We start from the raw sequence: 27524 nt of genomic DNA, 5'->3' as shown, positions 1-27524 counted from the left end.
GTGAGCTGGTGGTCTAGTTTCATTTTTTTGCATGTCCCTGTCCAGTTCTCCCAACACCATTTGTTGAAGAGGCTCTTTTCACTCCATTTGATGTTCTTTCCCCCTTTGTCAAATATTAGTTGACCATATGAACCTGGGTTTATTTCTGGGCTCTCTATTCTGTTCCATTGATCCATATGTCTGTTTTTATGCCAGTACCAGACTGTTTTGATTACCGTGGCCTTGTAGTATAGTTTGATATCAGGTATTGTGATTCCTCCTACTGTGTTCTTCTTCCTCAAAATTGCTGTGGCTATTCGGGCTCTTTTTTGGTTCCATATAAATTTTTGAAGTATTTGTTCTAGGTCTGTGAAATATGTTGCTGGTATTTTAATAGGGATTGCATTGAATCTATAAATTGCTTTGGGTAGTATGGACATTTTAATGATGTTGATTCTTCCCATCCATGAGCATGGTATATACTTCCATTTATTTGTATCTTCTTTAATTTCTTTCTTCAATGTTATGTAGTTTTCTGAGTACAGGTCTTTTACCTCCTTGGTTAAGTTTATTCCTAGGTATTTTATTTTTCTTGTTGCTATGGTAAATTGAATTTTTCTTTCAGTTTCTATCTCTGAGTTTTTATTGTTGGTGTATAAAAATGCCTTTGATTTCTTAATATTGACTTTGTATCCTGCTATTTTGCCGAATTCACTTATTAGGTCGAATAGTTTTTTTGTGGAGTCTCTAGGGTTTTCTATGTACACTATCATGTCATCTGCAAATAATGACAGTTTTACTTCCTCTTTTCCAATTTGGATGCCTTTTATTTCTCTTTCTTGTCTGATTGCGGTGGCTAGAACTTCCAAGACTATGTTGAATAGGAGTGGGGAGAGCGGACATCCTTGTCTTGTTCCTGATCTCAGGGGGAATGCTCTCAGTTTTTGCCCATTGAGTATGATGTTGGCTTCAGGTTTCTCATATATGGCCTTTATTATGTTGAGGTATGCTCCCTCTATTCCCATTTTGCTGAGAGTTTTTATCATAAATGGGTGTTGTACTTTATGAAATGCTTTTTCTGCATCTATTGATATTATCATGTGGTTTTTGTCTTTCATTTTGTTTATGTGGTGTATTACGTTTATTGATTTACGAATGTTAAACCATCCTTGCATCCCTGGGATGAATCCTACTTGATCGTGGTGTATGATCTTTCTAATGTGTTGCTGGATCCGGTTTGCCAATATTTTGTTGAGGATTTTAGCATCTATGTTCATCAGCGATATTGGCCTGTAGTTTTCTTTCTTTGTTGTGTCTTGACCTGGTTTTGGAATTAGGGTTATACTGGCTTCATAGAATGAGTTTGGCAGTCTTCCCTCTTCTTGTATCTTTTGGAATAGTCTGAGAAGGATAGGAGTTAGTTCTTTCCTAAATGTTTTGTAGAATTCACTTGTGAAGCCATCCGGTCCAGGGCTTTTGTGTGCTGGGAGTTTTTTGATTACTGCTTCAATTTCACTAGCTGTTATTGGTCTATTCAGACTTTCTGCTTCTTCTTGATTTAGTTTGGGAAGACTATAGGTTTCCAGGAATCTGTCCATTTCCTCTAGGTTGTCAAATTTCTTGCCATACAGTTGTTCATAATAATTTCTTATAATCCTTTGTATTTCTGTGGTATCAGTTGTGATTTCTCCTCTTTCATTTCTGATTTTATTTATTTGGGTCCTCTCTCTTTTTTTCTTGATGAGCCTGCTTAAAGGCTTGTCAATTTTGTTTATTTTTTCAAAGAACCAGCTCCTACTTTTGTTGATCTTTTGAATTGTTAGTTTAGACTCTATGTCATTTAATTCTGCTCTGATCTTGATGATTTCCTTCCTTCTACTTGATCTGGGCTTTGCTTGTTGTTCTTCCTCTAGATCTTGTAGCTGTAGGGTTAAATTTTTTATTAGATATTCTTCTAGCTTTTTTAGGTAGGCCTGTATTGCTATGAACTTTCCTCTTAGGACTGCTTTCGCTGTATCCCATAGGTTTTGGGTTGTTGTGTGTTCATTATCATTAGTTTCCAGAAACTTTTTGATTTCTTCCTTGATGTCATTGTTAACCCATTCATTATTTAATAGCATGTTATTCATTCTCCATGAGTTTGAATGTTTTTGAGTTTTTTCCTTGAGGTTGATTTCCAATTTTAAGCCATTGTGATCTGAGAAGATGCTTGATATAATTTCAATTTTCTTGAATTTGTTAAGGCTTGTTTTGTGTCCTACCATGTGGTCTATCTTTGAAAATGTTCCATGTGCACTTGAGAAGTATGTATATTTTGCTTCTTTGGGGTGAAAACTTCTATATATATCGACTAAGTCCATTTGATCTAGGGTGTTGTTCAGTGCCTCCATATCTTTGGTGTTTCTTTGCTTCGAAGATCTGTCCATTGTTGACAATGGGGTGTTAAAGTCCCCTACTATGAGTGTGTTGTTGTCTATATCTTTCTTGGAGTCTTTCAAAAGTTTCCTTACATATTTGGGTGCTCCTAAGTTTGGTGCATATATATTTATAAGGGTTATATCTTCTTGATGGATTTTTCCCTTAAGTATTATGAAATGCCCTTCTTTGTCTCTTTTTATGGACTTTGCTGTGAAATCTGTTTTGTCTGATATAAGTATTGCTACCCCGGCTTTTTTTTCATGTCCATTTGCTTGGAATACATTTTTCCATCCCTTTACTTTCAGTCTGTGTAGATCTTTTGTTCTAAGGTGGGTCTCTTGTAGACAGCATATATGTGGGTCATTCTTTCTAATCCATTCAGCTACCCTATGTCTTTTAATTGGAGCGTTTAATCCATTTACATTTAAGGTTATTACCGATAAGTACTTATTCATTGTCATTTTTCCCCTTTGTACTCGTGTTCTTCTCTGTCTCTCTCTGTTTCTTTATCTTCTTAGAGCAGACCTTTTAGCATCTCTTGCATTGCTGGTTTGGTGGAGATGTATTCTTTTAGCCTTCTTTTGTCTTGGAAGCTCCTTATTTCACCCTCCATTTTGAATGAGAGCTTTGCTGGGTATAGTATTCTAGGTTGTAGGCCTTTGTTTTTCATTGCTTGGAATACTTTTTGCCATTCCCTTCTGGCTTGTAGTGTTTCTGCTGAGAAATCTGATGATAGCCTTATTGGAGCTCCCTTGTATGTTATTAGTTGTTTTTCTCTTGCTGCTTTTAGGATCCTCTCTTTGTCTTTGAATGTTGCCATTTTAATTATGATGTGTCTTGAGGTGGGCCTGTTGGGGTTCATCTTCATTGGGACCCTCTGTGCTTCCTGGACTTGCGTGACTCTTTCTCTCGTCATGTTAGGAAAGTTTTCTGTCATTAGTTTTTCAAAGAGGTTTTCTATCCCTTGCTCTTCTTCTTCTCCTTCTGGAATTCCTATGATACGGATATTATTACGTTTCATGTTGTCCTGCAGCTGTCTTAGAACCTCTTCAGTCTTGTTCAGTCTTTTTTCATTTTGTTGCATTGTCTGGGAGTTTTTGTGTAGGTTGTCCTCCAGCTCGCTGATCCGATCTTCTGCTTCCTCTACCCTGCTTTTAATTCCTTCTACTGTGTTCTTCAATTCAGAGATCGTATTTTTCATTTCCTCCTGGCTCTTATTAATAGCTTCTATGTCCTTTTTCATGCTCATGTAATTTTCTGTGAGTTCCTTGTAGTTTTTCTGGAGTTCTTTGAAGTTTCCACTGAGCTCATTCAGCTTCTCCATAATCCATGTTTTGAATTCCATATCTGATAGTTCGCTCCCCTCTATTTCATTTAGCACTCTTTCTGGGGATTCTACCTTTCCTTTTGATGGGAGGTTGTTTCTCTGTCTCCCCATTTTTTTGACTCCTATTGTTTGTTGGTGCTTCTTGGAATGATCTGCACTTCCTGGATCTGCCTCTGGTGGCGTCAGATCATGTACCAGTCTGGCCCTAGGCAGCCTGTTGGAGACTTCCAGGGATCTACTGTTGTTGTCTGTCTTCTTTGATTGTTAATCTATTCAATCTGTGATTAGCTGTCAGGCTTAAGGACTGTGGGTGTGGCAGCCTAATTCCTGCAGGCAGGGCTTTTGCTTCCCCTCAGGCTGACGCCACTTGGAGGGGAATGGTCTACCCGCAGTACTGGGGATGAGTCAGCACTGGGACCCAGTCAGCTGCTCCTCCAGTTCTCCCCTCAAAGCCACCGTGCCAAATTCTCCCCAAGTGTCTCCAGTCCTCTCTGCCTTCCCTCCGCTTGAGCCCAGGGTAAGTGGTGGCCAAAATATTTTCGTATGTGATCCACTTAAGAGCTCTTTTTCTCCTGCTGTTTCTCTCTGGCTAGCAAGAAAGCCTGTGGCTTTTCGCTTTTCACAGCTGATACTATTTTACTTTCCACTCTGTCGCTGTAGGCTGGGAAGCCCAGCTGGGGGTTTAGACCCTGCCCTTCTCAGGGGGAATCCCCGGCTGCTGAGCTGTTTCTCAGTCCCTTCAGCAGCCACCCGTGTGAGCCCAGCCAGCCCTTCCGCGTCTCCGCACTCCCTACCGGTCACGTTGTGATGTAGCGGCCTTTTCTGTCTCTCCGTGGTTATAAGACTTCTTTCCAGCTAGTGTTCCGTTGGTTATTCCAGATGATTTCTCCAAAATTAAGTTGTAAATCCAGACTGGTCCTGGGAGGAGGTTAGTGTAGCTTCCACTTACTCCTCCGCCATCTTGGATCTCTCTTTATTTTGTATTTTTGAATAAAAATACATTTGTACATTCCTGATAACTAAGTGCAAGAGCCATGTACCAATATACTGCTTTCAACTTAAATCACTGAGGTATTTTTACTACTATTCTGTTAAAATCAGGATTTTAGTGCTTGCCACCACCTGATGAGAAGTTAAGCAGCCTTTCTGTGGAGAGTAAGAATAACTGTGTACAGAGCAGAGAAATATCCAATTATATGACCTTTGTGTAATAAAAATTTGTTTAAAGTTTAAAAAAATGGTTCAATAATGCTTTGGGTATTTTTATGGAAACAATAATCAAATGATAAAACAAAAAAAATTTCAAGTTCTGTCAAAGTGCTATTTTATTTTTTAAAATATGCTTTATTGTCTATGTTATTACAGTTGTCCCAATTTATTTTCCATTTGTTCCCCTCCACCCAGTGACCCTCCTCCCTCCAGTTGTCCCCCCCCCCAGTCCATGCCCATTGGTTGTACATGTAGTTCTTCTCAACATCTTCTTATCTACTCCACCCCCTCCTACTATGCTTTTTAACTCCTGTACCATCTCCCTCCCTTTCCCCTTTTCCCCTCCCTGCTGATCTCCCCCCATAATGTTCCCCATACCTATAATTCTTTTTTCACTCTTGTTGCCTACTTAGTCTGCCTTTGTTTCAGTTCCGTAGCTTCTGTTGTTAGTTGTTGCGATACAGTTTATATTTTACTGTTCATATATTTGATCTTCTTCTCCTAAGCAAGTCCCTTTAACATTTCATATAACAGTGGTTTGGATCTGATGAACTCCTTCAGTTTTACTTTGTCCTGGAAGCACTTTCTCTGCCCTTCTATTCTGAATGACAGCTTCACTTGATAGAGTAATGGTGGTTGTAGGTTTTTGCTTTTCATTACTTTGAGTATTTCTTGCCAGTCCCTTCTTGCCTCCAGAGTTTCTTTTGAGAATCAGCTGATGGTCTTATTGTGACCCCTTTGTATGTAATTCTATTCTCTCTTGCTGCTTTTAAAATTCTTTCTTTATCCTTAATTTTTGATATTTTGATCATAATGTGTCTTGGTGTGGTTCTCCCTGGGTCCAGTTTATTTGGAACTCTCTGTACTTCCTGGACCTGTAAGTCAATTTTCTTCCCCAAGTTAAGGAAGTCCTGCTTCACTATTTTTTCACATACTTTTTCAATGTCTAGTTCTTCTTCACCTTCTGGCAGCCCTATGATTTGGATGTTGGCCTGCTTATAGCTGTCCGATACCTTTTTGAGCCTCTCCTCATTTTCCTCACTTTTGATTTCCTCTTTCAGCACTGGTTGACTGTTTGTTCCTTCCCTATGTTCTGATTTGTAGATTTGATCCCTGGTTTCATTTCCCTCACCACTAGTTTTGTATGTGTTTTTGTTCATTTCAGCAGGACTAGCCTTCATTCCTTCCCCATCTTGTTTAAGATCTGCTGTTAGGTCTGTAAGAATTTTTATAACCAAAGCTCTGAAGTGTGCCTCAGAAAGATTTCCTATCTGCTGCTTCGTTAGGTTAGATATTTGCTGTCTGGTCAGCTGCGTCACTGGGATGTCTATCATGATCTGTGCCATCCTGACAGTTTTGTGTTTACCTTTGCTTTCTGGGCAGGGCTGTCACACCTCCTACACTATAGGGGGCAGAGCCCCGTGCATGCGTCACAACTGGGTGAGCCTTCTCACCACACTGTGGCATTTTCTGTGGAGGTGAGGGTCCAAGATGGATTCCTGCCCTTCATTCTCTGCTGAGAGACTGGGAGCCTCCTCCTCCATACCCACCCCCTCCGGGCCTCACAGTCCAAGGCAATGGGGGTCTGCTTTCTCTGGCTTTGGAATCACTAGCTGATGGTTCTGATCTCCAGCCGGGGGTGCTCCCCAGGTGCTTCTCACCTCCCCCTAAATACGGGTGTCTGTGCTTACCGCTGTCCTGCCTCCAATGCTGCTGCCACCATGGACAGCACAGCTTGGCCTCTCTGCCTCGGCTTCACCCCTCCTACCTGTTCGGATGAGCACCACTTCTTTATAACTTCATACATTGGACTTTCATTTATTTTCCGGAACTTTTGGTTATTTCTTGTTTTGAGGTAGTTGTATTCCTTCTTAGTTGTGGAGGGAGATGGAGCATGACAGTCTATGTCTCCATCTTGGCCGGAAGTCTCCTATGTTTGTTTGCTTCCATGTCCCAGGGCAGCTGTCGCTCCTACTAAGATGTAAGGGGTGGAGCATTAGGTATTCTTCAGTAATGCGCGACCTGTTTCACCAACTTGTGGCGCTGTATGTGGGGGAGGGGTCTGAGAAGGAACAATGTTGCCTGCTCAGCACTCACCCCTTTTCCAGGCACTTCTCCCACTTTCACACCAGACTGGTGCCCCTCTAGCTGTTGCACTGGCTGTCGTTCCCAGAGTGGGTGCGTCTGTGGATGTTCTAGGTCCATGGGGTCCCTTTAAACAAGCAGACTCCGTTGAGAGACTGGCAGTTTCTGCCTCTGTCCAAACCCCCACTGGTTTGTATAGTCAAAACAATGAGGCTTGATTTTCCCTGGTGCTGGGACAGTGAGCTGCGCGGTCTGGTGAGGAGCTGGGAATGCTTCCCAGGTCTCTCCTGACTTTTTAAAATGTGTAACTGCACTTTCCTCTGGCCTGCTGCTGTTGCTGCTGCTGCCACCACCACACCTTGTCCTCTCTGCTCTGGCCCTGCCCCTCCTACCTGTCTAGATGAGTATTTCTTCTTTATATCTTTGTTTGTGGACTTCCATGTAGTTTGATTTTTCTGGAACTTCTGGTTGTTTCTAGTTTTGAGGTAGTTGTATTCCTTCTTAATTGTGGAGGGAGACGCAGTATGTCTGTCTAGGCCTGCATCTTGGCTGGAAGTTTTAATTCATTCTTAAAACTCATCTTTTCTGCTACATGGGACACCTAAGTCACATCTAGCACTGATCTTTCCCCTGAGTTTTAGAACCATATTTAACTATCTGTTGGAGTTCTCCATTAGGAGTTCTTATGTTTCTTCAATAAGTACTTTAAACTTAATATGTTTGTATTAATTTTCTAGGGCTTCTGTAACTAAGTATCACCCACTGGGGGCTTATTTAATAGAAATGTATCGACTTATAGTCCTTGAGGCTAGAAGTCTAATATCAAGGTGTCAGTAGGGTCATAGTCCTTTTGAGACTCTGGATAGTTCTTTTCTTCTTCCTTGTTCTTTATAGTTTTGGTGGTGGATGACAATAATTGGCATTCCTTGGTATGTAGCTGTATCACTTCAATCTCTGCTTCCTTTGTCACATGATGTTCTTCTTGTGTCTCTTCATATCATTGTTCCTGTGTATGTGTGTTCAAATTTCCCATTTTATAAGGACATCTGTCATGTTGGATGTGAGTTCAGCCTTAAGATTTCATCTTAATCTGGTTAAGTCTGCAAAATCTATGCTTCCAAAAAGGTCACATTTTATGGTACTGGGACTTATGATTTCAACATATATTTTTTTTGGAGGGGGGAGACACAATTCACCCCATAAAAATGTCCCCAGAAAAACTATCTTCCCTTGTGATTTCTTTTGTTCCATATGCCTTTAGACATCTATCTAATGTAGTGGATAAGAAAGAATGCTCTGGTTTTAATTACTCTAAATCTCAGTTCATATAAATTGAGAAAATAATAGTTTAAAAATTTAAAAACTTTATTTTCAATAATTAATTTAACTAATTAAAACATACTAATTGACATATGACATCATATTAATTTTATGTGTATAGCCTAATAATTTGATATTTGTATATATTGTGAAATTATCACCACAGTAAGTTTAGTCAACATCCATTACCATACATATTATAAATTTTTTTCTTGTTATGAGATTTATTTTAATTAAAAATAATTTTTTAAAAATTATTGATTATGCTGTTACAGTTGTCCCAATTTCTTTCCCCTCTGCTCCCCCTCCCTCCAGTTGCTGCCCCAAGTTCATGCCCATTGGTTGTGCATATAGTTCTTGTTATGAGATTTTTAAGATCTGTTTTCTTAGCAACCTTCAAATAAGTAATACAGTATTAACTATAGTAACCATGCTGTACATCACATCCCCATAACTTATTTATTTTATACTATAAGTTTGTACCTTTTGACCACCTTCATCCATTTTCCCCCTCCCCCAAACTCTGCCTTTGGCAATCAGCATTTTGTTTTCTGTATCTATGAGCTTTTTAATTAATTTTTAAAATTCAACATATAAGTGAGATTATTTGGTATTTCCCTTTCTCTGTTTGGTTTATTGCTTTATTTCACTTAGCATAGTAACCTTAAGATTAATCTATATTGTCCAAATTTCTAGATTTCCTTTTTTATGGCTGAATAGTATTTCATATATTTATACATATATGTATATATATATATATATAAATATTATATATATCACATTTTCTTTATCTCTCTATCTGTCAATGGACAGTTAGGTTGTTTCCATGTCTTGGATTTTGTAACCAATGCTGCAAAAAAACATGGGGGGCACAATATATATTTTCAAGTTAGAGTTTTTATTTTGTTTGAATAAATACCTAGAAGTAGAACTGATGGACATTTGGTAATCTATATTTAATTTTTTGAGGACCCTGCACACTGTTTTCCACAGTGGCTGCATCAATTTACATTCCTGTCAGCAGTGCACAAGGGTACCCTTTTCCCCACATTCTTACCATTTGTTATTTCTTGTCTCTTTCATAATAAGTATTCTAACAGATGTGAGGTGATATTTCATGTGGTTTTGGTTTTGTGATTAGTGATGCTGAGCACCTTTTCATGTACCTGTTGCCCATCTATATGCATCTGTATTTCTTCTTTGCAAAAATATATTATCAGATCCTCTGCTTATCTTTTAATCAGATTGTTTTTGTTGTTGGGTTTTTTTGCTTTTGAGTTGTATGATTTTTTTTGTATATTTTAGATATTAACGCCTTATCAAATATATAATTGGCAAGTATTTTTTCCCATTTGATATGTTTCCTTTTCAATTTGTTTATTGTTTTCCTTGCCATGCAGAAACATTTTAGTTTGATGTAGTCCCACTTATTTATTTTAGTTTTTGTCACCTTTGCTTTAGTATTAAATCCACAAAATCATCACCAAGAACAATGCCAAGGATCTCAGCACCTGTATTTTCTTCTATCTAGGAGTTTTATGGTTTCAGATTTTACATTGAAGTTGTTAATTCATTTTGAGTTAATTTTGTGTATAGTGTAAGATATTGGTCCAATTTTATTCTTTTTTATGTGGCTGTCCAGTTTTCTCAACCTCATTTATTAACTAGTCTGTTCTTTCCTTATTGTATATTTTTAACTCCTTTATTGTAAATTAATTGACCATATATGTGCATGTTTATTTCAGGGCTCCATATTCTGTTCCATTGATCTATGTGTCTATTTTATATGCCAGTACTAAACTGTTTTGACCATGGTAGTTTTGTAGTATAGTTTAAATCAGGGAGTATGATGCCTCCAGCTTCTTTCTCAAGATTTATTTGGCTATTCAGGGTCAAAGTTTAGGGTCATTTGCTCTATTTCTGTGGAAAATGCCATTGGCATTTTGATAGGGATTGCATTGAATCTTTAGGTTACTTTGGGTAATAAGGAGATTTTAACAATATTAATTATTCCAATTCATGGTCAAAGAATATCTTTCCATTTATTTATGTCTTCTTTATTTATTTCACAAATTTCTTATAGTTTTTAGGTCTTTCACCTACTAGGTATTTTGTTTGTTTGTTTTGGTGAAAATTAAATGAGATATCTGTGCTTTGTTTACTGTGTTTATAGTTGCTTTTATAATTACTATTACTCTTTCAGTTAGTGGCACTATAATCTAGGGTTTATAATTACATCTATAATTTGATTACATTTTGATCTGACAACAATCTGAAAGGAAGATAGAGTAGGTTAAGATCTCTGTCTTATGAGGTGAGAATAGAGGGTCACAATAATTAAAGTTATATAAGTCACTGAGAGGGTTACCTTTAGAACCAGTCTAGAAAAACAGTCTATATTAAGTCCAATATTCTTTATACCACATAAACCTACCAGGACATATTCTTATAAGACAACTGACAAAGGAACTGAACACTATTTTTACAGGCATTGATTAAGATATTCTTTTTGAAATATCTGTTTCTTGTATAGTCAACATTTTCCCCTCCTTTACATAACCGATAATATTCTTCAAGTTATATCTCAAATCATTAGTATTGACTCTAATATCCTGACTATTCCATTTTCTTTCTATTTTTTTTCTTTTTTCTACTTTTTCAAAGCCAAAGGTGCTGACATAGAGGAAAGTTGATAAGTGTTAGTGAAGAGGGACTATAAAATTTTTATCTTTTTGTCACACATATTTGTTTTTGAAGGGACTTGTACAATTAAAGAAATACATGAGATGAATTATTGTTGAGGTCAGTTTATTTTCTAGGTAATAATAACAGCAAATGACAATAGAGATGGTTCACTTTTGTTGAGTGCTTGATGATGTGTCAAGTACTATGAACAACAGATGTCAGAGATCTTGTCCTTATTTTAATAGTTTTTAGTTTGGTCAAAGCCTTTATTTCCAAACAACAGGGCCTAACAGATTTTAACATAAAAATTATTTGGTGACTCACAAAATCACTAGGATGACTGGGAAAATGACTTGGGATCTATTCCACAGAATGGTTCAGCAAAGACACCTTTGCCTTGTCCCTCCCCCATTCTTCCATTCCCCACCCACATGCACTTGCACATCCAACACTGATGACTCAGAAATGTGAATGCCATCAGTACCACCACTGTCCATGTACCCTTGGGAACTTGGACCTGCCACAGACCCCCTCTGTCACTAGAGATAATTTTTTTTTAGTCTCTACTTTGCATTAATAGTACCCAGCTCAAAGCCTGAGGTGGGTTCATCAGATTAGAGGAAGCTGTAAGTTTACTCGAAAATATAGTCCAAATACTAGCAGCACTGGCATCAGCTGAGAGCTTTCTAGAACTGCAGGTTATGTGCCTGCACTATCCTACTTAGTCAGAATCTCCTAGGGTATTTTAAAAAGCAGCCTTGGTTTGGGAAGTCCTCAAACATAGTACAGCATGCACACCAAAGTCTAAAAAATATTTGTGTGGGCAACATATTCACACCTGCCAAGGAAGCTGGGAAACAAAATTGCAGATATTTTCAGCTTTTATGGCAGAGGTTAAGTTTTCACTCAAAAATTGACAAGGTGGAGGAGTCCCAAGTCATAAGAAGTGCAGCTATTCAGTACAGCTGTTGTTGATGGAATGTTGTGGATAGACTTCCTACAGTCTGTAAAGATTAACCAGTGGAATTTAATCTGATTTATAAAGGGGTATCTCAAAGTTAGCTCTCCCCCTTAACCCAAACATGAGTGTAGTGTCTGACTCTCTTCTTCAGTGACTTGTATCGTGCTTGCCCTCCCTTTACCTCCCCCACTATTTTCTTTTCTTCTCTTCCCTTCTCTCTCTCTGCCTCTCTTCTGTTCCTCCCCATTTCTTCTTCCTCCAGTCATTTCTGAAGTTTATTTGAGTGTCTTCCCTTAAGGTTTCAGTAAAAAAGGAAGTCATTTTTCCTCTATTAAAAGCTGCTGTAATCACTGGCTTATGAAGTTAATGAAGCTTTTAGGGGAAGTTCTTTTTCATTTTTTAGGCAGGCCAAGAAATCATCTACCCAGGGCTTGTTCTAGGCAAAGCATTGAAGCTAAGTTGATTTTTAGTGCCTCCAGGCTGTCTTTCTGTTTCATTGCTCCCTCATAGCTTCCTTTCCTATTTCCCTTTCACCTCAGTCACCTGCTGCCCTTCCTCCAAGCCCCTACCTACAATCAAAACTTGTTCTGAGGAAAGAATGATATCCTTGAGGACTCTATCAGTCAGTAACACACAGAATGACTTCTCTGAGAGTATTTACACTGAAAGATTTTTTTTTCTCCTTAGTGAGGGAATCTAAGGTATTGTTCTCACTAAAAACAAATTTTAAAAACAGTAAATTGGAGAAGTTATGATTTGTGTCCATTCACTTGCTTAGTTAATGGGTCCTGCTCATAACTTTCTCTCACTGTTTTCTTTACTGATTTTAATTTTCTACTGGCTTCTGTTATAGTTGGAGAATGTATCAAAGCTTTCCCCACTGTGTCTATCCCTCTTGATAGGTGAAAGACCCCGGAATCTAATGGGTTTGCAGGAATGCTCTGGCCCCTAAGAACCTACACAGGAATGATGTCTCTCTGCCCCATCTCTCTCATTCAGAGACTTCTTTTTTACGAATCAGGAAGAGCCCTTGTCAGAATTCCAGCTGTTGTATGCAGTCTTTGCAAGAGCCAGTCCTTTCCATGGTCTTGATTTCCTGACTATAGATCATTCAGGATCAAGGTCCCAAATAAGTCATTACTTTATAGCACATTTTTAAAATATTGAAGAAAAAAAAGAGAAAATACTGCCTTTTACTTATATAGCCAATAACTGAAGGGACTGGTATCTAGGTTGATTGAACTGCCTTAGCCTGGTAGAAAAGACACTTTCTTAGGAGATAAATGAGGACAGCGAGCTCTATTCTACAATAGTGATCTTTAGTTTGGCTTTAACCACTTTGGTATAGGATAAACTGCAAACTAATATAAAAGATAAAAGCAGAAATTAGATGGAGAAAAAGGAACCATATCTCACAGTGTCATAAATGTTATAATGCTAGTGGTTTTCTATTGGTTGGTACAAACAATGATGTTTATGTGGTATAGGTACTAGGGGTGAATAATGACAAAAATTAAACTCATTTGTATGTGCCCTGGCCAGTGTGGCTCAGTTGGTTAGAGCGTTATCCTATAAACTGAAAGTTTGCAAGTTTGATGCCTAGGTTGTGGGTCTGGTCCCCAGCTGGGACATGTGGGAGAGGTAAATGATTGATGTTTTTCTTTTACATCAATGTCTCTCTCTCTCTCTCTCTCTCTCTCTCTCTCTCTCTCTCCCTCCCTTCCCTTCTCTCTAAAATCAATAGTGAGGATTAAAAAAGAACAAAAACAAAAACATTTATATGAAAAAAGATAAACTGGGAAAAATAGAACTATATCACAAAAGGTTAATATATCTAGTATACAAGAGCTTTTAAGGATAAAGAAGAAAAATCTTGAAACTCTATAGAAAAATTGGCACAGGATTTGAACATGCAATTAGCAGGAAAAGAAGTAAAGTTACTCTACAACATATAAACAGATATTCAACCTTGCTCACATTGAGGGATATAAATTAAAATTGTGATAATACCTTACTTTACCTGTCAAAAGTGTCATAACTGCCCTTGGCTTTTAGCCAAGATGGAAGCCTAGGAAGACACACTGCATCTCCCTCCACAACTGAGAAGGAATACAACTACCTCAAAACTAGAGACAACCAGAAGTTCCAGAAAATCGAGCTGCAGGAAAGTCCAACAAACAAAGATATAAAGAAGAAATACTCATCCGGACAGGTAGGAGGGGTGGAGCCAGGTTGGAGAGGATGGGGTGTGGTGGCAGCAGCAGCAGTGGCAGCAGAAGCAGAAAGTGCAGTCACATGTTTTAAAAAGTTGGGAGTGACACCTGGGAAGCCCTCGCAGCACCAGACCAGACCAAGCAGCTCATGGTCCCAAAACTGGGGAAAATTAAACCTCATTGCCTTTGACTGTAAACCAGTGTTGGTTGGGGCAGAGGAAGAGACTGCCAGTCTCTCAGCAGAGTCTGCTTGTTTAAAGGGCCCCCAAGGTCCTAGAACATCCACAGACCCACCTACCCTGGGAATGACAGCCAGGGCAACAGCTACAGAGGCTCCAGTCCCATACGGAAGTGGGAGAAGTGCCTGGAAAAGGGGCGAGTGCTGAGCAGGCAACATTGTTCTCTCTTGGAACCTACCTTCCCCCCATAGCACCACAATTCGGTGAAACGGGTCACCCTCCACTGATTAATACCTAAGGCTCCGTCCCTCACAATGTAACAGGTGTGACTGCTCTACCTAAGACACAAAGGCAAACAAACACAGGATCCTTTCAAGATGAGGAGACAGAGAAGTATGTCCCAAAAGGGGGAACGGATCAAGGTTCCAGTGGGAGAACTAAGCAATGAGGAGATAGCCAACATAACAAATGAGGAGATAGACAGCCTAACAGACACAGAGTTCAAAACACTGGTGATAAAGGTGCTCACAGACTTGACAGATATGCTTAAGTATGGCAGATGCATAAAGGAAGAAGTGAAGGCTATGCTAAATGCAATGAAGGAAAATCCACACGAAACCAATAATAAAGGGAAGGAAACCTGGGTTCAAATAAATGATTTGGATCATAAGGAAGAAAAAAGCAGTCAACCAGTACAGAATGAGGAAATGAGAATTGAAAAAAATGAGGAGAGGCTTAGGTACCTCTGGGACAACTTTAAACGTGCCAAATCCAAACCATAAGGGTGCCAGAAGGAGAAGAAAAAGAGCAAGAAACTGAAAATTTATATGAGAAAATAATGAAGGAAAACTTCCCAAATTTGGTTAAGGAAATAGACATACAAGCCCAGGAAGCACAGAGAGTCCCAAACAAGCTAGACCCAGGAGGACCACACCAAGACACATTATAATTAAAACGCCAAAGATTCAAGATAAAGAGAGAATCTTAAAAGCAGCAAGAGAAAAGCAGAGAGTTACCTACAAAGGGGTGCCTATAAGACTATCAGCTGATTTCTTAAAAGAAACTTTGCAGGCAAGAAGGGACTGGCAAGAAGTATTTAAGGTGATGAAAAGCAAGGTCTTACAACCAAGATTACTCTACCCATCAAAGCTATCATTTAGAATGGAAGGGCAGAGAAAGTGCTTCCCAAACATGGTAAAGCTAAAGGAGCTCATCATCACCAAGCTATTATTATATGAAATGTCAAAAGGACTTGCTTAAGAAAAAGAGGATCAAAACTATGAACATTAAGATGACAACAAACACAACTATCATCAACGGAGTCTAAAAAATAACAAAAACAAACTAAGCAAACAACCAAAATAGGAACAGAATCATAGGTATGGGGATCATTTGGAGGGTTATCAGTCGGGAGGGGGAAGGGGGAGAAATGGGGAAGTGGTGCAGTGATTAAGAAGCATAATTGGTTAGTACAAAATAGACAGGGGGAAGTTAAGAATAACATAGGAAAGGGTAAAGTCAAAGAACTTATATGCATGACCCATGGACATGAACTAAGGGGGGGGGTACTGGGCAGAGGTGAGCAAAGGGGAAAATAATTGGATGACTATAACAACATAATCAATAAAATACACTTAAAAAAAGTAACTGCCCTTAGAAATATCATTATTTGATACTCACAGTCTATTGTGGAGGCTGGATCGAAATAGGTACTCTCCTAAATTGCTGGTAGAATGAAAAGTTCTTTAACTCCAGTGGGGGTGGATATGGTAATATATAGGAAAATTACATATGCACTTGACTTTTGACCCAGCAATGCTACTTTTAGGTATCTATTAAGATTCAATGGCAAAAACATAAAATGACTGATGCACAAGGTAATTTATTGTGGCAACATTTGTAATTAAAAAATAGGAATCAGCCCAATTGATTATCACTATAAGGCTGGTGAATAAATGGCATAGTTACATAATGGACTACTTGATGTAGACAGAAATGAGGAAGATCTGTATACACTGCTGTGGAAAGATCTCTAGAATACAGTAAGGTACAGGCAATGTGCATAGTATGCTACCTGTTATTTAAGAAATGATGGGGAATACATATGTAATATATATATAATAGTCACATATTATATACAACATATAGTATGAAACATTTAATGTATAATGTATAATACATAATAATGAATACTACTGTATTAGGGTTTCCAGAAATATAGAACCAATAGGATATGTGGAAAGAGATTTATTTTAAGGAATTAACTCAAGAAATTATAGAGATTGGCAAGTTCAAAATCTGCAGAGGGACCAGAAGATTGGGGACCCAGAAAGAGTCATTTATGGAGTTCAAGTCTCAGTCTTCTAGCAGAATTCCTTCTTGCTTGGGCAGGATCAGTCTTTTGTTCTATTCAGTCCTTCAGCTAATTAGATGAAACCCACCCACATTATGGAAGGCAATCTGCTGTACTCAAAGTCTATCAATTTAAATGTAAGTCTCATCCAAAAACACTGTCACAGAAACACCCAGAAAATGCTTGCTCAAATATCTGGGCACTGTGGCCCAACCAAATTGATATACTAAAGTATAGTTGACAACAATAAACAATATGAGATAGAATATATTTGCTTATATTAAAAAAATGAATGAAAGGTTTCCGGAAGCTGGCTGTGGCCCAGCCATCAGACTGGTGGTGAGTGGGGGAATTGTAAATGCACTGTCTTGCGGTCCTGGTGTTTGGGCCTGACCTGTACTGGTGGGGAAATACATGGCCCTGCTGTCCTACAACCGGGGCTGCGGTCAGTGCTTAGATCCCGAGACCAATTCCAATGATGCTTGCACATACCATCCAGGTGTTCCAGTCTTTCATGATGCATTAAAGGGTTGGTCTTGCTGTAAAAGAACAACTGATTTTTATTTTTTATTTTTTAAGCATTGTAGGTTGTACATCAAGAAGACACAATAGTGAAAAGTCACCTGAGCCACTCAAACCTGAAGTCAAGACTACTGAGAAGAAAGAACTATCTGAATTGAAACCCAAATTTTAGGAGCACATCATTCAAGCCCCTAAACCAGTTGAAGCAATAAAGAGGCCAAGCCCAGATGAGTCAATGACAAATTTGGAATTAAAAGTATCTGCCTTTCTTAAACAAGCTCTTAATAAACTTAAACTATCATCAGGGAATGAAAGAAATAAAGATGAAGACTGATGAAATTAAGATTGGGACCTCATGTAAAAATGGCAGGTATTCAAAGACATACCAGGGCCTACAGAGTCTAGAAGAAGTCTGTGTATATCATTCTGGAGTACCTATTTTCCATGAAGAGATGAAATACTGGAGCTGTTGTAGAAGAAAAACTTCTGATTTTAATACATTTTTAGCCCAAGAGGGCTGTACAATAGGAAAATACATGTGGACTGCAAAGGATGCTGGGAAAAAAGTTGTTCCATGTAGACATGACTGGCATCAAACTAGGGGTGAAGTCACCATTTCAGTGTATGCTAAAAATTCACTTCCAGAACTTAGTCAGGTGGCAGCAAATAGTACATTGTTAAATGTGCACATTGTATTAGAAGGAGAGAAGGCATTTCATCAAAATGTGAAATTATGGGGTGTGATTGATGTAAAGTGAAGTTATGTTACTATGACTGCAACAAAGATTGAGATCACCATGAGAAAAGCTGAACCTAGACAGTGGGCAAGCCTTGAACTGTCTGCAACAACAACAACAATAGCAACAACAAAGGAAACAAAACAAGGAAAACAAAAATAAGATAAAACAGAATGAATTGAGAGGGAATAAAAAGTTATTGCCTCTTTCAAAATTCTTAATATATGGTGAAATGGTGGCTTGCTGCTGTAATCTTTTGTTGTTATTGTTGAATCTGGCATTTCAGGGTAAACAGTGTAGAATCTTAAAAGCCAAAGGCAAGTTTATCTTGTTATGCTTCCCATTTTTCTTTTGAGTTACCTAAAATTGAGTATTCGTTTCTCCTCACTAATAGAATTGTAGTTGTGTCCCATACTTGAAAAAGCTAGAAAATAGCTCATTAATAGAATAGTTCTTAGTATTCTTAGTACAGTGATACCTCAGCTAACAAAAATAATTTGTTCTGGAATCACATTTCTATGTCACACACATACAGATGGAAAAGATAAGCTCCTGGAATGGCCCAACTGTTCATGTTTGCTACTTTATGTTAGTGTGCACATCCACACTAAAACATTCATTATCTGAGTCCGAAAAACAGTGAAAAAAAATCGTTGTTAGCCAAAAAATTCATCAGCCAGATCACTCATTAGCTGAGGCATCACTGTATAATATTATGTTAAGCAGAGAAATATAAAGTAACATTTGTTCACATTTCTTTCTATTTCATAATTTGTAAAGATGAATTGTCAAATTTTTCATTAGTTTTTTCATGAATTTGTGTTCCTATAATACTTGAAAATCTTTATGGAAAAGATAAAGCTCTGCAATGTTTTTTTCCACTTGGGACGGTTACTTTCCATAGGAGGATTAATTCTAAAGTAGTGTAGTAAGTAGTTAAACAGAAATATATGCATTGATTAACAAATTAGAATGTTTGTAACTAATTGAAAAAAATTATATCAGTACCTGTTTTACTTGCCAAGCAGTACCATTTAAGAGTATAGGAAACATTATAAATAGAAGTCTACACTTTTATTTGGTATCAATTAGGTTAAAATACACCATTTCATAAGACTAAGCAATAATGTTTTAAATATCTCTTTCCTTATTATTTACAAGATCTTGATATGGTGTTATGGCTAAATTGCATCTGAATTATAGCTTACATGCTCTTAAAATTTTTAATTAAATGTAAAGAGAAGCTAAATATGTATCTGGCTTCCCTTAGTAAACTATATCTATTAAATTATAGATTAAAAGGCTTATGGAAATATATTAGTTCCAGAAAACTAAATATTTAAGCTTTGCTTTATGAGGACTACCTATTACATGTTTAAAATAGCTTAATTGTTTTATAGTTTTTTTAGGCTTTCATGAACAGTTTGACAATTCTAGGTGATACAGTGTTGATTATATATTGTACTGTATTAAATAAGTATCACAATTAGATTGTATATGCTAATTGAACTCATTAAATGATAAGTCACTTTTTGAGGTAGTACAGAGTTCATGAAAAAAATAAAAAATGTCATGACAGCAAAAACTGGCAGAATTTAATACATTTGGGAATGAATTATGCTTACATAGATTAAAATTATTATTTCCAAAAAAAAAAATTAATGAAAGAAAAAAACTCAAACTGATTTTTTAAAAAAGTCATTCCCTATATGGGAATGGAGGGAACAGATATGGAAACTTGAATTTTATTAGTATAGCTTGATTCAGTTTTGATTTTGGAATTATATATATAACTTTTTCTTAACTATGAGACATTATTAAATCAACATTAAAAAACAATTCTAAGAAATTGAGAGAAAAATGAAACAAGTTGAGTATGAAGTTGGTAGTTTACCCATACTGAAACAAAATAGTTCAAGTGAATTTAAGGCACATCAACTTAGCACTGTATATCTATCCTAGGTAGGACATATCTAAAAGACAAAAAGGAATCTTAATATTTTTCAGGATTCATACTATTTGTATTCTTATGTTGAAAATATATCATACATATAGTTGGCTAAAATGATTAATTTTGATCATGTCATGAAGAACCTTGTTGTTTTTTTTCAGCATAAGGGAAAAAAGATACTAATATAAAATCCAATAAATAGATGAACCTCCTAAATTACTAAATTTGAATTGAAAATTTAGTGTGGATTCATGATACATTTCTACACCTTACTCACAAAAAGCTATTAAGAATGATGAACTCAGTAGCTAAGATTACTCTTGATGCTTGATTGTGTACTATGAATACCATGTCTTCTAAAAGGAACCAATAGTCATTGGCTAAATAGCTAATATCAGGTCTTAGGGAGAAAATGTTCAAGATGACTTAGAAACATCTTTTATCCAAAAGCAAGGAAGTAAGCAAAGACAACTGGTATCATGTCAAAAGGACTCAAGAGTTCATTTGAAGGGCTCCCAACTAACCAATGATGCGATAATTTGAGTATCAAAAAAAAAATTACTACAATGGATTTTAACATAAATATGTTCACAAAAGGAAAATTATTTTTTTCAGTTTTTAAAAATTGTTTTTCTATTACAGTTGTCCCACTTTCCCCCCCATTACTTCCCCCCAACCTGCATACCAATTCTCCCACAGTCAATGCTCATCCTGTTGTCCATGTCCATGGGTCATTTGTACTAGTTCCTTGACTAGACCCTTCCCCTTCTTACCCCACGTCTTTCCCTCCCCCTACTCCCCTGGTCACTGTTGGTCTGCTCCTTGTTTACATACTCTGATTCAATATATTGCTCATTTGTTTGTGTTGTTCATTAGTTTCCTTGTATTAGATGATATATCGTATTTATCTTTTGTTGCCTGGCTTCTTTCACTAAGCATAATTCTCTCTAGTTCCATCTATGTTGTTGCAAATGGTAGGAGTTAGTTCATTTTTTCTGTTGTATAGTATTCTACTGTGTAAATGTACCATAGTTTTTTGATCTACTCGTCTACAGATGGGCACTTAAGCTGTTTCCAGCACTTAGCTATTGTAAACAGTGCTGCAATGAACATAGGGGTGCATAAGTTCTTTTGAATTAGGGTTTTAGGATTTTTCAGGTATAATCCTAGCAGTAGAATCGCTGGTTCAAAAGGTAGTTCCATTTTTAGTTGTTTGAGGTAATTCCATACTGTTTTCCATAGTGGTTGCACCAGTCTGCATTCCCACCAACAGTGCAGTAGGGTTCCCGTTTCTCCACATCCTCACCAGCACTTGTTGTTTGTTGATTTGTTGATGATGGCCATTCTGACTGGCATAAAGTGGTATCTCCTTGTGGTTTTATTTGCATCTCCCTGATGGCTAATGATGCTGAGCATTTTTTCATGTGTCTGTGGACCTTCTATATGTCCTCTTCGGAGAAGTGTTTATTCAGGTCCTTTGCCCATTTTTAAATTGGGTTGTTTGTTTTCTTGATATTGAGTCGTATAAGCTCTTTATATATTTTGGAGATCAGTCCCCTGTCTGTGATATCATTGGCAAATATGTTTTCCCATATGATTGGTTACCTTTTCATCTTGCTAATGTTTTCTTTTGCTGAGCAGAAACTCTTTAGTTTGATGCATTCCCATTTGTTTATTTTTTCCTTTATTTCTCTTGCCTTAGGAGATGTATCCATGAAGATATTATTACGTGTGATATCTGAAATTTTCCTGCCTATGTTTTCCTCTAGGACTTTTAGGGTATCATGGCTTACATTTAAGTCTTTAATCCATCTTGAGTTTATTCTCGTGTGTGGTGTAAGTTGGTGGTCTAGTTTCATTTTTTTGCACGTCCCTGTCCAGTTCTCCCAGCACCATTTGTTAAAGAGGCTCTTCTCACTTCATTTTATGTTCCTTCCTTCTTTATCAAATATTAGTTGACCATAAAGGCCTGGGTTTATTTCAGGGCTCTCTATTCTGTTCCACTGATCTATATGTCTGTTCTTATGCCAGTACCAGACTGTTTTGATCACAGTGGCTTTGTAGTAGTCTTTGATGTCTGGTATTGTGATTCCTCCTGCTGTGTTCTTCTGTCTCAAGATTGCTTTGGCTATTTGGGGTCTTTTTTGGTTCCATGTGAATGTTTGGAGTAGTTGTTCTAGGTCTGTGAACTATGCCATTGGTATTTTAATAGGGATTGCATTGAATCTGTAAATTGCTTTGGGTAGTATGGCCATTTTGATGATGTTGATTATTCTAAAGCAGATTGTACCCTTTCTTTTTAATTTAGTTTGTTGAGCTAAATTTGACCTTTTCTTAATGACTCAGACCCTTACGGTGCGTGTATGTAAAGGATGCAAAGTTCCATGGGCTTTTAGTCATTTATTTCTAACTTTATTTTTCCACAAGCCCATTTTTAATACGTGGTTTTTTGTTTGTTTGTTTTTTTACAGAATATAAGGTTTTTCAGGAATGCATGTTGTGAAAACACCTGTATTTAAGTCTGTGAATCCCAATCAAAAAGGCTTGAGCCCTGGCTGTTGTGGCTCAGTGGACTGAGCACCGGCCTGCAAACCAAAGTGTTGCTGGTTCAATTCCCAGTCAGGGCACATGTTTGGGTTGCAGGCATGCGAGAGGCAACCACACATCATGCAAGAGGCAACCACACATCGGTGTTTCTCTCCCTCTCTTTCTCCCTCCCTTCCCATTTCTCTAAAAAAAAAAATTAATTTTTTTTTTGGTTATTCAATTAAAGTTGTCCCATTTTCCCCCATTTCTCTCCCCCACCCAGCCCACCCCCTCTCCCACAATCATATCCCTCCCTGTTGTCCGTATCCATGGTTCCATATAAATTTTTGAAGTATTTGTTCTTGGTCTATAAAATATGTCACTGGAATTTTAATAGGGATTGCCTTGAATCTATAAATTGCTTTGGGTAGTATGGACATTTTAATGATGTTGATTCTTCCCATCCTTAATAAACATGGTATATGCTTCCGTTTATTTATATCTTACTTAATTTCATTCTTCAACGTTATGTAGTTTTCCAAGTACAGGTCTTTTACCTCCTTGGTTAAGTTTATTCCTAGGAACTTTATTATTCTTGTTGCTATAGTAAATAGAAATTTTTTTCTAGTTTTTACCTCTGATATTTTATTGTTGGTGTACAGAAATGCTTTTGACTTCTGCATATTGACTTTGTACCCTGCTATTTTGTAAAATTCACTTATTAGTTCGAGTAGTTTTTTCGTGGAGTCTATAGGGTTTTCTATGTACACTCTCATGTCATCTGCAAATAATGACAGTTTTACTTCTCTTTTCCAACTTGATGCTTTTTATTTTTTTTCTTGTCTGATTACTGTGGCTAGAACTTCGAACAATATATTGAATAGGAGTGGAGAGAGTCGACATCCTTGTCTTGTTCCTGATCTTAGGGGGAATGCTTTCAGTTTGTGCCCATTGAGTATGATGTTGCGTCAGGTTTCTTGTATATGGCCTTTATGATGTTGAGGTATGCTCCCTCTATTCCCATTTTGCTGAGTATTTTCATCATATATGGGTGTCAGACCTTATCAAATGCTTTTTCAGCATCTATTGATATGATCATGTAATTTTTGTCTGTTGTTAATGTGGTGTATTATTTTTATTGATCTGCAAATATTAAACCATCCTTGCATCCCTGGGATGAATCCCACTTGATCATGGTGTACAATCCTTTTAATGTGTTGCTGGATCTGGTTTGCCAATATTTTGTTGAGGATTTTAGCATCTATGTTCATCAGTGATATAGGCCTATAGTTTTCTTTCATCGTTTTGTCTTGACCTGGTTGTGGAATTAGGGTAATACTGGCTTCATAGAAAGAGTTTGGGAGTCTTCCCTCTTCTTGGATTTATTTTGGAATAGTTTGAGAAGGGTAGAAGTTAGTTATTTCTAAATGTTTTGTAAAACTCACCTGTGAAGCCATCCAGTCTAGGGCTTTTGTGTGCCAGTAGTTTTTTGATTACTGCTTCAATTTCACTAGTTGTTATCAGTCTTCTCAGGCTTTTTACTTCTTCTTGATTCAGTTTTGGAAGATTATATGTTTCTAAAAATTTGTCCATTTCATCTAGGTTGTCAAATTTCTTGTGATATGGTTGTTCATAGTAATTTTTTATAATCCTTTGTATTTCTGTGATATCAGTTGAGATTTCTCCACTTTTGTTTCTGATTTTGTTTATTTGGGTCCTATCTCTTTTTTTCTTGATGAATCTGATTAAAGGCTTGTTGATTTTATTTATCTTCTCAGAGAACCAGCTCCTGGTTTTATTGATATTTTGAATTGTTTGTTTAGTCTCTATGTCATTTAGTTCTGCTCTACTCTTGATGATTTTCTTCCTTCTACTTACTCTGGGCTTTGTTGTTGTTCCTCTTGTTCTTGTAGCTGTAGGGTTAGAATTTTTATGTGGATACCTCTATCCTTTTTAGGTAGGCCTGTATTGCTATGAACTTTTCTCTCAGGACTGCCTTCACTGTGTTCCATAGGTTTTGGGCTGTTGCATGTCAATTATCATTTGTTTCCAGAAACTTTTTGATTTCTTCCTTGATGTTATTGTTAACCCATTAATTATTTAATAGTATGTTATTCATTCTCCATGAATTTTAATGTTTTTGAGGTTTTTCCTTGAGGTTGATTTCCAGTTTCAAGCCATTGTGATCTGAGAAGATGCTTGGTATAATTTCAATTTTTTGAGGGTGGTTTTGTGTCCTACCATATGGTCTACCTTTGAAAATGTTCCATGTACAATTGAAAAGAATGCTTCTTTGGGGTGAAAAGTTCTATATATATCAATTAAGTCTATTTGATCTAGAGTGTTGTTCAATGCCTCAATATCCTTGGTGTTTCTTTGCTTTGAAGATCTTTCCATTGTTGACAGTGGGGTGTTAAAATCCCCTACTATGAGTGTATTGCTGTCAATATCCTTTTTAAAGTACTTCAAGATTTTCCTTATATATTTGGATGCTCCTATGTTAGGTGCATATATGTTTACCAGGGTTATATCTTTTTGAAGGATTGTTCCCTTAAGTATTATGAAATGTCCTTCTCTTTTTTTATGACCTTTGCTATGAAATCTGTTTTGTCTAAGTATTGCTACCCCAGCTCCTTTATTCTTGTCTATTTGTTTGAAATATTTTTTTCTATCCCTTCACTTTCAGTGTGTGTAGATCTTTTGTTCTGAGGTGGGTCTCTTGTAGACAGCGTATATGTGTATCATGCTTTCTAATCCACTCAGCTACCCTATATTTTTTGACTGGTGCATTTAATCAATTTACATTAAAGACTATTATTGATAGGTATTTACTCATTGGCATTTTCCCCTTTCTTACCTGTGTTTCTCTCTGTCTCTCTCTGTTTTTCCATCTTCTTAAAGCAGACCCTTTAGCATCTCTTGCAATGCTGGTTCAATGGAGATGTATTCTTTTGGCCTTCTTTTTGTGTGGGAAACTCCTTATTTCATCTTTCATTTTGGCTGAGATCCTTGCTGGGTAGAGTAGTCTTGGTTGTCGGTCTTTGTTTTTCATTGCTTGGAATATTTTTTGTCATTCTCTTCTGGCTTGTAGTGTTTCTGTTGAGAAATCTGATAATAGCCGTATCAGAGCTCCCTTGTGTGCTATTATCTGTTTCTCTCCTTTTGTTTTAGGATTCTCTCTCTGTCTTTGAGTTTTGCCATTTTAATTATGATGTGTCTTGGAGTGGGCCTGTTTGGGTTCATCTTCATTGGGACGCTCTGTGCTTCCTGGACTTACATGACTTTTTCTCTCATCAGATTAAGGAAGTTTTCTGTCATTACTTTTTCAAACAGGTTTCCTATCCCTTGCTCCTTTTCTTCTCCTCTTCTTCCTATGATATGGATATTATTATGTCTCATGTTGTCCTGCAGCTCTCCTAAAACCTCTTCATTTTTTTTATTTTTATTTTTATTGTTGTTGTTGCACTGTCTGGTAATTTTTTTCTACGTTGTTCTCCAGTTCTTTGATTTAATCTTCTTCCTGTAGCCTGGTTATGATTCCTTCTACTGCATTTTTCAATTCAGAAATTGTATTCTTCCTTTCCTCCTGGCTCTTATTTATATCTTCTATGTCCTTTTTCATGCTAGTGTAATTCTCAGTAAGTTCCTTGTTATAATAGTTTCCCAGGAGTTTTTTGTAGTTTTTTTTTTTTTTTGAGCTCATTGAGCTTCCCTGTAAGCCATGTTTTGAATTTCATGTCTGATAGTTTTCGTACCTCTATTTCATTTAGCACACATATTGGGGATTCCCTTTTTCGTTTTGCTAGGGGGTTGTTTCTCTGTCTCCTCTTTTTTTGTGACTCTTCTTGTTTGTTTCTGCTTCCTTGATTTATCTGCACTTCCTGGATATACCCCTGGTGGCGCCAGATCATGTCCCAGTCTGGGCATAGGCAGTTTATTGGAGACTATCAGAGATCTGCTGCCTTTCTCTGTCTCCTTTAGTTGTTAATCTTTTCAATCTGTGATAAGCAGTCAGGTTTAAGCACCGAGGGTGGGGCAGATTAATTCCCATGGGCAGGACTATTGCTTCCCCTTAGGCTGATGCCACTTGAATGGGAGTGGTCTGCCTGCAGTATCGGGAATGAGTCAACAGTGGGACCTGGTCGGATTCTCTCTCAGTTCTCTCCTCAAAGCCACTGCTTTAAACTTTCCTTAGTGTCTCTAGTCCTCTCTGCGCCTCTCTCTGGAGCCCAGGATAAGTGGTTGCCAATATATTTTTGAATGTGATCCCTCTAGGAGCTCTTCATCTCCAGCTGTTTCTTTCAGGGCAGCAAACAAACAACAAACAAAAAAATCTCTGGCTTTTTACTTTTTAAAGCTATGGATGTTTTCTTACTTTCTTCTCTGTTGCTGTAGGCTGGGAAGCCCAGTTGGGGGTTTAGACCCCGCCATTCTCAGGGGGAACCCTTGGCTGCTGAGCTGTTTCTCAGTCCCTTGAGCTGCCACTTGTGGGAGTCCAGCAAGCCCTTTCATGTCTCAGTACTTTACTAGTCAGGTTGTGACAAAGTGGTCTTTTATGTCTGTCTGTGGCTATAAGGCTTCTGTCTAGCTAGTGTTCAGTTGGTTATTCCAGATGACTTCTTCACAATTAAGTTGTAATTTCAGATTGGTCCTGGGAGGAGGTTAGTGTAGCTTCCACTTACTCCTCCATCATCTTGGATTGCCTCCAAACATTCTTTGAGTAATCTTTTTGATGACTATTGAGAGCTGAAAGTGATGTTTTGATGAAGTATTTGCACATGCTCAATACATGATAATAAAACTACAGATTCACTCTCCCAGATGATCTCTATTTTAATGATATCTAGAAACATGTACTCTCTGAAGCAAGAAATTTACTTTATTTACTGTGGTGCTTCCTTATATCTGATGGTGTGAACTGAATGTTTCGGGTGTCTTCTCACCCTATAAGAGAAGGTTAATGGTGTCCTTTGCTGGACTGTGAAGTGAATCCTGGATATTCTGGATATTCTGGTTGAGCTTGTTACCTTGCAGGGCAGTAAGAATGGAGTGTTGTGTA

General features: G+C 37.4%; 1 pseudogene; it reads left to right on the top strand.

Annotated features, from left to right (window-relative positions):
* Window positions 1–17143: 17143 nt before the first annotated feature.
* Window positions 17144–18150, top strand: LOC150002816 (cysteine and histidine-rich domain-containing protein 1-like; annotated as a pseudogene).
* The last annotated feature ends 9374 nt before the right edge of the window (window positions 18151–27524 follow it).

Source organism: Furipterus horrens, unplaced genomic scaffold, assembly GCF_987537825.1.
Source record: "Furipterus horrens unplaced genomic scaffold, mFurHor1.1.pri manual_scaffold_8, whole genome shotgun sequence".
NCBI lineage: Eukaryota > Metazoa > Chordata > Mammalia > Chiroptera > Furipteridae > Furipterus > Furipterus horrens.
This window is presented reverse-complemented; position numbering and strand designations above follow the sequence as displayed.